The sequence below is a fragment of the Apodemus sylvaticus genome, chromosome 18, assembly GCF_947179515.1.
Source record: "Apodemus sylvaticus chromosome 18, mApoSyl1.1, whole genome shotgun sequence".
NCBI lineage: Eukaryota > Metazoa > Chordata > Mammalia > Rodentia > Muridae > Apodemus > Apodemus sylvaticus.
In genome coordinates, this window is record NC_067489.1 from 9224212 (window position 1) to 9235033 (window position 10822).

At 45.6% G+C, this 10822-nt stretch overlaps 1 non-coding gene across 1 annotated transcript; it reads left to right on the forward strand.

Annotated features, from left to right (window-relative positions):
- Positions 1–5889: 5889 nt before the first annotated feature.
- On the forward strand, positions 5890–5952 carry LOC127669065 (U7 small nuclear RNA). The gene has a single exon (XR_007974274.1). It is a non-coding gene; the product is annotated as a U7 small nuclear RNA (small nuclear RNA).
- The last annotated feature ends 4870 nt before the right edge of the window (positions 5953–10822 follow it).

Genomic DNA, 10822 nt, shown 5'->3' on the forward strand with positions numbered 1-10822 from the left:
ACACTCCTCTTGGATTTCAGGGGTGCAGGGTTTCAGGATGCTATTTAGTGTCAGAAAATTAAGCTTGGCTACAAAGTGAAAGCCACCAAGGTCTACCTCAAAGGTGGCTGTGGTCGTAAGCTTTGGCAACAGGCTGCCACCTTGAAGATGATCACGTCCCCCGGGGCAATGAGGGACACCAGTTAACCAGGTTGCAGAGTCAGCAGCAGAGAGGGTCCTGGGCGCTGGCGTCTGGGAGGAGCTGGTTACAGACCGAGAGGAAGGGTGATTCTGAGGGTTCAAGGCTGGACTAGGAAAGGATGACTTCATTCCGGCTGGTTGAGGTACTGGGGAATGTGGACCACAGCATCCATGTGTTGATGCATATGTTTATCTAACGTTTTCTAAGATGTCTCTGCACAGTTGGCAGGCTCCCTGGATAGAGATACAGATGTGGTCAGACTCCAGGTTTCCTCTGGTCCTTCTCATAGGCAAACTCGACTCCTGGCTTACCCTGGGCTCCTTAGCCCGTTCTAGACAGTTGAGATAAATGAACCACAACATACTCCCTTTCTGTCTGGCTTCCTTGCTTGATGTCATGTCCTGACGCTGTCAGTGGTCCCTGAAAGATTTCCAGTGGGTGGAGGCAACATTTTCCTCTCCCCAGTCTGTCGACTCTTTGATGAGACAAGATGAGGCCTTGAATCCATGGAGATGGGGGTGACGGGAAAGAGCAGGCCGAGTGGGTGCCTGCCTCCCCGGGGAATCCTCCAGCTGCCGAGCAAGCCACCGCTGCAGACTTTAAAGTTCTGGCCACTTATTCCCACTTCCGTTCTTCCCGCAGGTTATAGAAAATAGTGCGGGGGGGGGGGGTTCCCATGCCTCGCAGACTACATTTCAGGGTCCTCAATGATCCTAAGTTTAGACACATCTCAGTAGTACCACGGATTCTCAGAGCCCATGGCCCTGGTGATGATTCTCTACTGCTTGCTGACCTCAGTCTGCTCATTAGAATCTGTCCTTTGTTATGCATTTTAGCAGCATTTCAATCTCTGTTCATGTATTTTGGGCACATGGTGGAACATCTGTATCTCAGATGTACCTAAGGGGCCTTGTAAATTTTGTGCATGGATGCACAGTCACAGTCAAGATCATGAACGTGCTGGTTGCCCCAAGGCTTTTTCCCTTCCTATTCTGCTCCCCCGAGAGCATTTGTCTTCCCAGAAGTCTATTTTACAGGCTTTGGAATCTGATACAAGTGGGGAAACACTTTTATTGGCCATTATTTATTTATGCAGCATAGTTACTCTGAATTTTGCCCAATGATGGCCAATGGTATTTTGTGAGTCTCTTATGAATTTGTTCACCCCCTATGCTGTGAAAGGCATCTAGATTGCTTCTGGGTTGTGCAATCACAGACTGATAAGCTATTTTAAACATTTGTATTCCAATCGTTGCCTAAACATACAGAGAAAAGGAATGAGTGAATTGGAAAAGAGTTCATATCTACCTTGTTTAAAAAGAAAAAATAACTGGCAAGCCATTCTCAATTGGTTTTTATTGCTTTATGCACTGACCAAGAGTCTCTGAAAGATATACGCGCCATATCACAGTCAACCCTCAGAGTGGCCATTCTCCTGGGCTTGTAGGCCTACCTTAAAGGTATTTTGATTGTTATTTACACAAACCCTATACCTGCTGGGCTCCTCCGCAGCCTTCAGCACCAATGACTTGTTCTCCACAGCCATAATCGATCATCTCAGGAATATTATGTGACCCAGTGTATGACTCGGTTTGCTTCATCATGATTCTCTGAAGGTTCCAAGTCGTGCCTAGGTCCTTTTATTATCAGGAGTGTCTTGAGGCGCTGGCACACTGCCCACGTGTGGAGCCAGTGCCAGGTGCTTCGGTTATGAAGAGCAAAGCTTCTGGGCACATGTAAATAAAGCCGTATTCCTGACGCTGCAGGCCTGGGATGCTGTTGCTGGGTCATAAAGTAAGTACACGTTTACATAGTGCACATTTACATACATTCACATTTACATACTTGCACTGGCCAGCCAAGCAGAATGGAGCAGGGTATGGGCCGGAAACAGAGGAAAATATCTTGCAATTTTTCTTTAAAAATTATTTTGCAAATAAATAGGCCACACATGTTTGGTAGATTATTTTCCTCTTCCCTTCCCTTCAGTGTGCCCTCCCTTCCTCCAGGCCTGTTTTTAGATAAGTTCTCCCAGTGTCCTCTAGGCTGGCCTCTAACTCAAGAGTCTCTCATGCCTGACTTTTGAGTAGCTAGAATTACAGGCTTGTTTTCTTGATACACTAACTTTCAATAGGGAGCAAAAAATAATTCAACTGGGGAAAAAAGTTTTTCCAACAATTAGATTCAGATTTTACTTTTAAGATGCTGGCTTTTATCTAACACAGCATATACAAAGGAAACTCAAAAAGGGTTATAAACAAAATTCAAATTCTAAAACTGTACAAATTGTATAAGGAAACATAGGCTAAAATCTTTTACTTGGGGTGGATGGAAATTTCTAGAGCACAAACCCCATGAGAATCGGTTGGATTTCATTATGTCTTGTTTAGGGTTTTATTGCTGTGAAGACACACCATGACCAAGGCAACTCTTATAAAGGACAACATCTAATTAGGGCTGGCTTACAGTTCAGAGCTTCAGTCCATTATCATCAAGGCAGGAAGCATGGCAGGAAGCATGGCAGGAAGCAGGCAGGCGTGGCAAGAGTTCTGTATCCTGTTCCAAAGGCAAACAAGAGAAGACTGGCTTCCAGATGGTTAGGAGGAGGATCTTGTTGCCCACCCCTACAATGACACACTTCCTTCAACAAGACCACACCCACTCCAACAAGGCCACACCTACTAATAGTGCCACTCCTGGGCCAAGCATATTCAAAGCACCACACATTACATCTAAAATCTTCTCTTTAAAAATTGCCCAAAAAAAAAAATTGCCAAGAAAAGGCTCAGAAAACCTGCAGCACAGATATGCTATGCTGGAACTGTATCCAGAATGGGCAAGGAACTCCTGTGTTCAGATATGAGTAGATGTCCATATAGGAAGACATGGATGGTCTGCATGCTAAGAGATGTGCAGTGCCATCACTGCCAACAGAACCGCCCATCTAAGCAACGCTCATCATTCTAAGTCTGGGACACACCAACAGGTGCCTCACACACAACTTGCTCTGGAAAGCTAGCTCTATCCTAAGAAGTTAAACACAACTGCTCTACACCTGATATTTTAACACCTGCATGACTTCCCCAAAGGAACAAAACATTAACCCTCCCATCAATGGCAGGATGTGTACACAGGGCTCTTCCTGAGACAGTCAATATCATGAACTCCCAAATGGCCACCATTTGGGGATCTGCGCACAAATGGTAGGGTATGGCACAAGGCAACACCAGGCAATGTAAAGATGATGCGTGTACTGTCATGAGTGAGCCTCAGAATCTCTGTGTGTGTACAAGCAGCCACACCATGGAGAGGCCATAGCCAAGCCTCTTCTCATGCAGAATTCCCAACCTGTGAGTCCTTCACTGAGACCAGGATAAAAGCCAGCCTCTGGGGAGGGGTAGAGAGGGGCCCATGGCTAGAGGGAATAAAGCAAGTTATGTTTATGGCAAGAAGGTTTCTACTTAGAGCAGACTTTCTGTGCAATGCGCACGGACCAGAGTGGACTACAGTACCGACTTTAAATGAAGTACCAAGTCAACTCCAGAGACCAAGAAAAACCATCCCACCAGAGTCAGGGCAACAAAGAGGCGCCATCTACCTGATTCTGCAAGAAAAGCAGCCATAGAAGGACCTCTCATGGTCTGTTCTGTGTCCTCAGCCCTCAAAGGCCTGTTGATCCTTCACTCATAGGAAACTTGTGCTTGCTTGGAGGAGGAATCCCTGATTGGAGCCTCAGAGCTGAGCCCATGATACCTTTAAGCTACATTTGCTACAGTTTTGTCTCTGACAGCAGTGACCGAATATCCAAAGCCATGCAAGTGTGAGCTTCGAACATACAGTGGTTACTATTTTTCCCATTCATTCATTTTATATAATTATCTCAACACACTAAAAATCACAAATCACTGCTTCAGAATTAGATCACCTATTTCCAATCTGCTCCTTATGTCCATTTCTTTGTTTCTTATAAGTCATCTGGGGAAGCCAAAGTATCTCCTAATCTGCCCAAGGCTGACTTTAAACCTGTGCCCAAGGCTGGCACTCCACAGTTTATTCTGCCAGTTGGGACAATCTGATGCCCACCTAGCTTCCTATGTCCTTACCTCCCTCCTCTCTCCTCCCCTCCCACTCTCCACCTTGCCACTCAACAGTCCAAGCAGGTCTAGAACTCATTATGTAGCCTATGCTGACCTCAAAATTGTGGCAATTCTTTTCTTTTGGTCTTCAGTGTTGAGATTACAGGTGTGACCCATCAAGCCTGGTGATGCAGAGAAGAGAGAGCTTGGGCTTAGTTTTGGGCTTGAGAGTCTGGCCCTGGTGAGGCTGTGATGGAGGCACTTAGAGCACGAGCTCTTTTGAGCTCTTGTTTACTTAGAATCATTTCAATGTCTGTCATTTAATGATTGTCTTTGTCTTTTGGTTTATTCTGAGCCACTGGGGTACTGTTGAACTATTTGGGCATTGCAATGTTTATGTGATTGGCTTTGCCAATTTAGAAGTTTGTTCTTTGAACAAATTTGTAGTATGTTGATCTATTTGGTCATCTTGCATGGCAGGGACAGTTAAATTGTGTTAGTGTTTGGGTGAACTGTTGGACCACAGGGGTTTTTGGGTCAGCCTTTGAGACATGAAAACAAGGGTTTTGAGGGGGAGCTCTACTGTGACTTGTGTAACATGGAAAATATTAGGTTTTCACTGTCTTAGTGTATTCAAGGTTTCAGAATGGCTACAAAGGGTTTAAGAGACAAAGGTGACAGGGTTCTGGAGGGTTCTGCCATCACGGTGTTGGTTTCTTCATCTTTATAATGCCCACATGAGCCGTGTACTCTTTCCTCAGTTAATGTGTATAAGTTCTTGGGCTTTCTTGATATGGTTTTAAAATGCTGATGTGTGCTTACAATGCTGAGTCCTGCTTGGCCATGTGGAAGGGATGATGTGACATGGTTTCCCGCCCCTGAAACAGAGCCAGCAGGTTATGGGCCTCCACGAGTGCTGACGTTTGCTAGGTGTAAGACTTGTTTATATTTTTTACTTTATGTTCCTCCTTCAAGGGAACGTCCTTTCTGCCAAAGCTAATGACTCCATGTTAATCAGAGACAGCATGGATCTAGGAGGCAAGGGTGTTTTTTTATCCTTAGCAAAAATGGTAAATGTCATGACCTTCAGGACAGCCCTTAAGGCTGTGGGAAAGAATTCTGAAAACATGAGTTTAAAAAAATACATGATTTTTGAAAGATAAAATGATGCAATATGAATTATGAAGGGCTTCATGAACCTATAAAAACAGAATTAGCTGCACTATGAGCCAACCTGTCAGAAAGATACAAGAGCAGGCAGATTTCTGAGTTCAAGGTCAGCATGGGACAGGCACAATTGAATGGCAATCTCAGGATGGGATCTCACCCAGCTAAATTTATTGTTTGTGCTTACAAAGGCAGGCAGATCTCTGAATCCATCTGACATGTTAAAAAAAAAAGTGTGCTTGCTGTCTTCTAAGAGTCAAGGTGCTAAGGTCACAGAATACTGACTTGTCAAGAGGGAACCAGGAGTAAATGACTGAACTGATATGTAAATAAAAGACTTGAGCTTTTGATTTGTATGAGATGAGCTAGCAGAGTGTGATAAGTTCTTTTTTTTTAGACTTTTTTTTTTTCTAGCAAGTGCTGAGCTGTCTGGAGATCTCTGGAGAGTAAGCCCAGCGCTTTTAGAAATTTTCATAGTTCTTTTAGAATTTTTCTAACAGGATTTCTGACCTTGGTCGGAAATCCCAAGAATTACTTAGAGAGCTAACACAGCTCTTTTAGAATTTTTTCCTAGCAACTATCCAGAGAAAACTGCTTGGAGAACTAACAGCTCTTTTATAATTTTTTTTTCTAGAAAATCCAACATTTTTTCCTAGCAGGTTTTCTGACTTTGGTCAGGAAACTTATGAGCTTTCCAGAGCTTTTAGAACTTTTTCTGGCATGAGAGTGTCATTGAGAGCTGTCTTGAGCAGACTACAGAGCCAAGAGCTACCTAAGAAACCTGTTTAGGGAGCCTTCTCAAGCAGACTATGAGAATGTCGGCTTGTACTTGTGATTTGACCTTGAGTTGTTTCTGCCACTTGAAAATTCCCCTTATTCAGGACCCCTGATCAAGCTTAGGCTGGTCTTGGGCGTTACAGCCCTGACTTACCTTACCCTAGTGAGTTTATAGGGTGGTACTCTTTCTACTCTCAGGGATAAGCCATTTGACAGTTTCTACTACATAACCTGTCAGCCCAAGTTCATAGCTTCCATTTTCAAAATGGTGTCATAAGCTGCATGTAAAATGGGAGTCTCTTGGAGCAAGGAACAATATGAAAAAAGTGTTTTACAAAGCATAAGTTACTTTAGGCACACATCTCAACAATCCTGTTAAGTCTAATCTGTGTGGTAGCAGCCAGACTGGAAATCGATTCCCACAGAGAGATTTCCTAGTGTTGAAGGAGACCGGAGTCCAGACGACAGGTCAAAGATGCGCAGTTATGCTTACACTTCCTGCCTCTATGCCTAAAGCTCAGGTCAGAGCTCTAATGATGGACTTGGGATCACCAGACCTCTTTGTTCCTCTTTCCTATAGAATCACATTGACTAAATCTTTTATGGTTTTTATTTTCTTAAATTGGTTTGTTGAGGATGGGTAGCTGAATCTAACTTGTTAGAACGGCTAGGATCTTAGTCGTGACCCTAACCACTCTGATTACAATGGTAGATCATCACTAGGGACACTTTGGCTTTCTGATCTGTCACCAGCTCCTAGAAACTGCACCCTCTTCGGTCTCCAGGAATTCTGTTTTGTTTTTGGTGTAACAGGAATCCATGTCCCAACCAGCATCCTGCTTCTTATCTTGGCTCTCCCAAGCTTAGAGAAGTGGAGGCCAGCTCCGAAAACCATTTTCAGGATCCAGTTCACCCAGCCTGCGGAGAGGCCCTTTGTCCCTGACTATTATTTTCATTTTTCTTTTTTCTTTTTAATGAGCAACTTGGCCATTGCCTGCCTAACCAAAAATGCTTGGCCTCTCTACCCCCTGCTGTGAGAGGCTGGCTTAGCGATCTAGAGTGGGGCAGCTGAATGAGGCTTGGCCTTGCTTGGGCTGAGAGTCTGCCAGCCCCTCAGCCCCAGCTCCCCGCTCTCAGTGCGTTTCAAATTGTCTGAGGACCCACGAGACCCACGAAGCCAAGTCGTTTCCCCCCATTGGAGCCATGCTGGATCCTGCTGGCAACAGCGGTCCAGACTTCCCTGTCTCCATGGCAATGACTGTTTGGGTAAACTGTGTCCAAGCCCTCCAGCTGGCAGGATGGGATCTTTCTCCTGGAAGCCTTCGTGTTTACATCCCCTGGCTTCCCTCTGCTCCCGGTCGGTCACCAGACTGCAGCACCAAGCTGAGCAGAGGCAGCTCCTGTAGCTTGTATAGGAAATAGTCACCAAGTGCCTGCTAAAAAAACTTTATGATCCGGCGTGATACCCCACACCTGTAACCTTAGTGTGGCGTGGAAAGGGTGAGGCAGGAAAATCCACAGCTCAGGGTTGGCCTAGACTGAACAGACCCATACTCCATCTCAACACCCCTCCCCCGACCACACACCCCACACATACCACACCATCATCCACACCATCATATACCACCCACACACATATCATACACACACACACACACACACACACACCATTCACACATACTACACATGCCCCACACACTCCATCCCCACATATCCTGCATACACCAAACATACATCTCTCTCTTTCAAACACATATTTCACATCATACACACACATACACACCACACCACACTACACACACCGTCCCTTAACCTCTTCTCACCTTCTACTAGCAAGGGAAACCCTGGCTTCGAATCCAGAGTTGAGCAGTACTGAGATGCTAATGATGAGGATTCCATCAAATTCATGGTGCTGTAGTGCTAGACAGGACACTCATTCACACCAGCTCGTGGTGATGGTTTAAATGAGGATGCCTTGAATATATTTAAACGCTTAGTCGCCAGACAGTGGAAATGTCTGAGGAGGATTCAGAGGTTTGGCTTAGTGGGAGAGGGTGTGTATTGGGAGGAGCTCTGAGACTTGAAAAGCGCACGCTAGACCGTCTTACTGGATCTCCCCCCCTCTGCCTGCTACCCGGGGATCAATATGTAAAGCTCTCAACTACTGCTCCAGCACCGTGCCTGCCTGCTTCCCCATGATACTCATAGACTAACCCTCGAAAACTGTTAGCAATCCCCCAACTAAATGTGGTGTTTCTTGTTTTTGTTTGAGGAGTTGCTTCCATTACTGTGCCCAGAGTGAGAAAGATTGGTACAGCGTAGGAGCCAGAAATATGCGGTGTATGACTCACTGCATTGGCCTGGTTTGGGGTTTGACGATGGCCACCAGAGTCCAGGCCCCTGGGCTGTAAGGAAGAGCTTGCAGTCTCAAGTGATGCTTATGCAGCGCCCTGTACTCAAGGTCTCTTCTTCTGGATCTCAGCACCCTGCATTCGGTCTGCTGTGCTTTAGTAGTTAACAAGACTCAGCCCTCACATAGGGGTTCTCTATATTTTTTTCTTTGCTCTCCTCTTTTGAGACAGAGTCTCATGTATTCCAGACTGATCCTGAGCTCCTGAGCCTCTCGTCACTACCTCCCATGTGCAGAGATTATAGATCTGTGCCATCACGCTTGGCCTCTGGGGTCAGCCTGGCAATTCCAAATCCAGCCCTGATGGGGGCTGTGGTTTGTGAATTCTGTCTCTCAAGTCAGCCATTCCTGCGTGAATGATTGAGAAACTCCATGGAGCTCAGGGTCCAGGGCTCTAGTTGCTGACACTTATGGGTTCCCCCAACATGTTCCCAGAATCACTGAAGGGCCTGAAGGATGATTGACTGCTTGTGGGCAGGCCAAACCTGCATAGGAAATGGACATATACCTGCAAGATACACTCAGGCTTTATTGACGCATAAACATGTGTATGTGTGCATGCAAGTTTAACAATAAAAATTGAGAGGCCATGATTGAGGCAGGGGCATGAGACAAATTAGAGAAGGAAGGGGAAAGAAATAGACCAGAAATGATACAGTTTTTGAAAAGAGACCACAAAGTTGCTGAGGAGACCAGGAGGTGGGGCAGGTCTGGAAGGAGGAAGGGGACTGGAGTTAAATGTGATAAAAATACATTGTATAAAATTCTAAAAGAACTAACAAAAGCCCTTTTAAAAATAAAGAGATCTGAACAGACTTAAGCATGGGGAGTTAATAGGCCAGTCAGGTAAAAGATTTAACTCGCTCAAGTGTGTGTGTGTGTGTGTGTGTGTGTGTGTGTCTCAAGAGATACCTCCCTCAAAGAGTGGCTAAGGAATGTAAATGAGGTCATGTTCCTCCTGGTGGGATCACAGCTGACCAGGAAACCTGAAATCCAGGGGCTTGCATGGGAAGCTAAGGTGATTTTTTATTGTAAGGAGGTTATTGTTCTCTGAAATTCCCAGAAAAGCTCTTAGAAAGGAATAGGCCACAGACACACAGGTCTTAAGGCTCATTGGTATTTTAACATGCTAATTCAAAAACATCTCTCTGAAAAGGAAGGTCCTATGTCAGCAGTCTTCACAGCAAGTATCACCTGTGCTGGGATTCTCCACCTGGGGCTCCCTTCCTTTCCACAGACCCTCACTGTCTCTTCCTGTCCTGCCTCAGTCTGGTATGTGCATCAGACCAAGAGGGAAAATCCTCCAGCCCTGGGCTTCCGCTCAATACAGTTCCCGTTGGTTGCCATGGCTCATTCACATCTGTTTGTCTGTCTGGCTCAGTCTTGTGTGTCTGACACTCACCTTGTCTGTGTAGCCTTCAGGTCTCCAGCTGGGTTCACTAACAGCTTTTCTAAGCACTTGCAATATCTGTCCTTGGATGTATCTGTTCCTGGTGTCTGCCTTCAATGAGCCTCTTTAAACACCTGATGCAGCCCCCAACCCCACCCTGTGCTCGCATTCCTGTAGGTCCCAAACCTTCCTCCCCTCACCCCCCCCTCACTGCTTTATCCCAGCCCCCAGCTCCAGCAGCCCCTGCAAACCCACAGGACACTCCATCCAGGGAACAAGACAGGCTACTGCAAATCTATTTAACCCTTTTGATATACTCCATGGCATACATACATGTCTTACTGTGTGATGTGTGCCTATGTATGCCTCATGGTATGATGTGTGTGTGTGTGAGCATTGCTAATTAAGATTGGAATAAAAGATCCTTTCATTGCCAATGACCACAGCACCAAGAGCAATCAGAATTGCTTGGTGTGATGGTTTAAACACACAATTTGAGATCTTGAATGCCTTGTTAGGTCCCTGAGCTTACCTGTGGAGGACTAGCTTATGTCGATCAAGGTGGGCGGCACCATTCCCTGGCTGGGATCCTGGACAGTTTAAGGTTAGAAAGAGCCAAAGGGTTGTGCGTCTTCCCTCTCTGGTACCCAGTTACATGTGACATGCCCAGCAACTTCATGATCCTGCTATCTCGGCTTCCCACCATGATGGAGTGTCACTTCAACAGTGAGTCGGAACAAAACCTTTCTCCCTCCTCCATTTTCCCAGACTGTCTTATCACAGTGACCAGAAAAGAAACTAAGACACTCGGAAAATTGCAC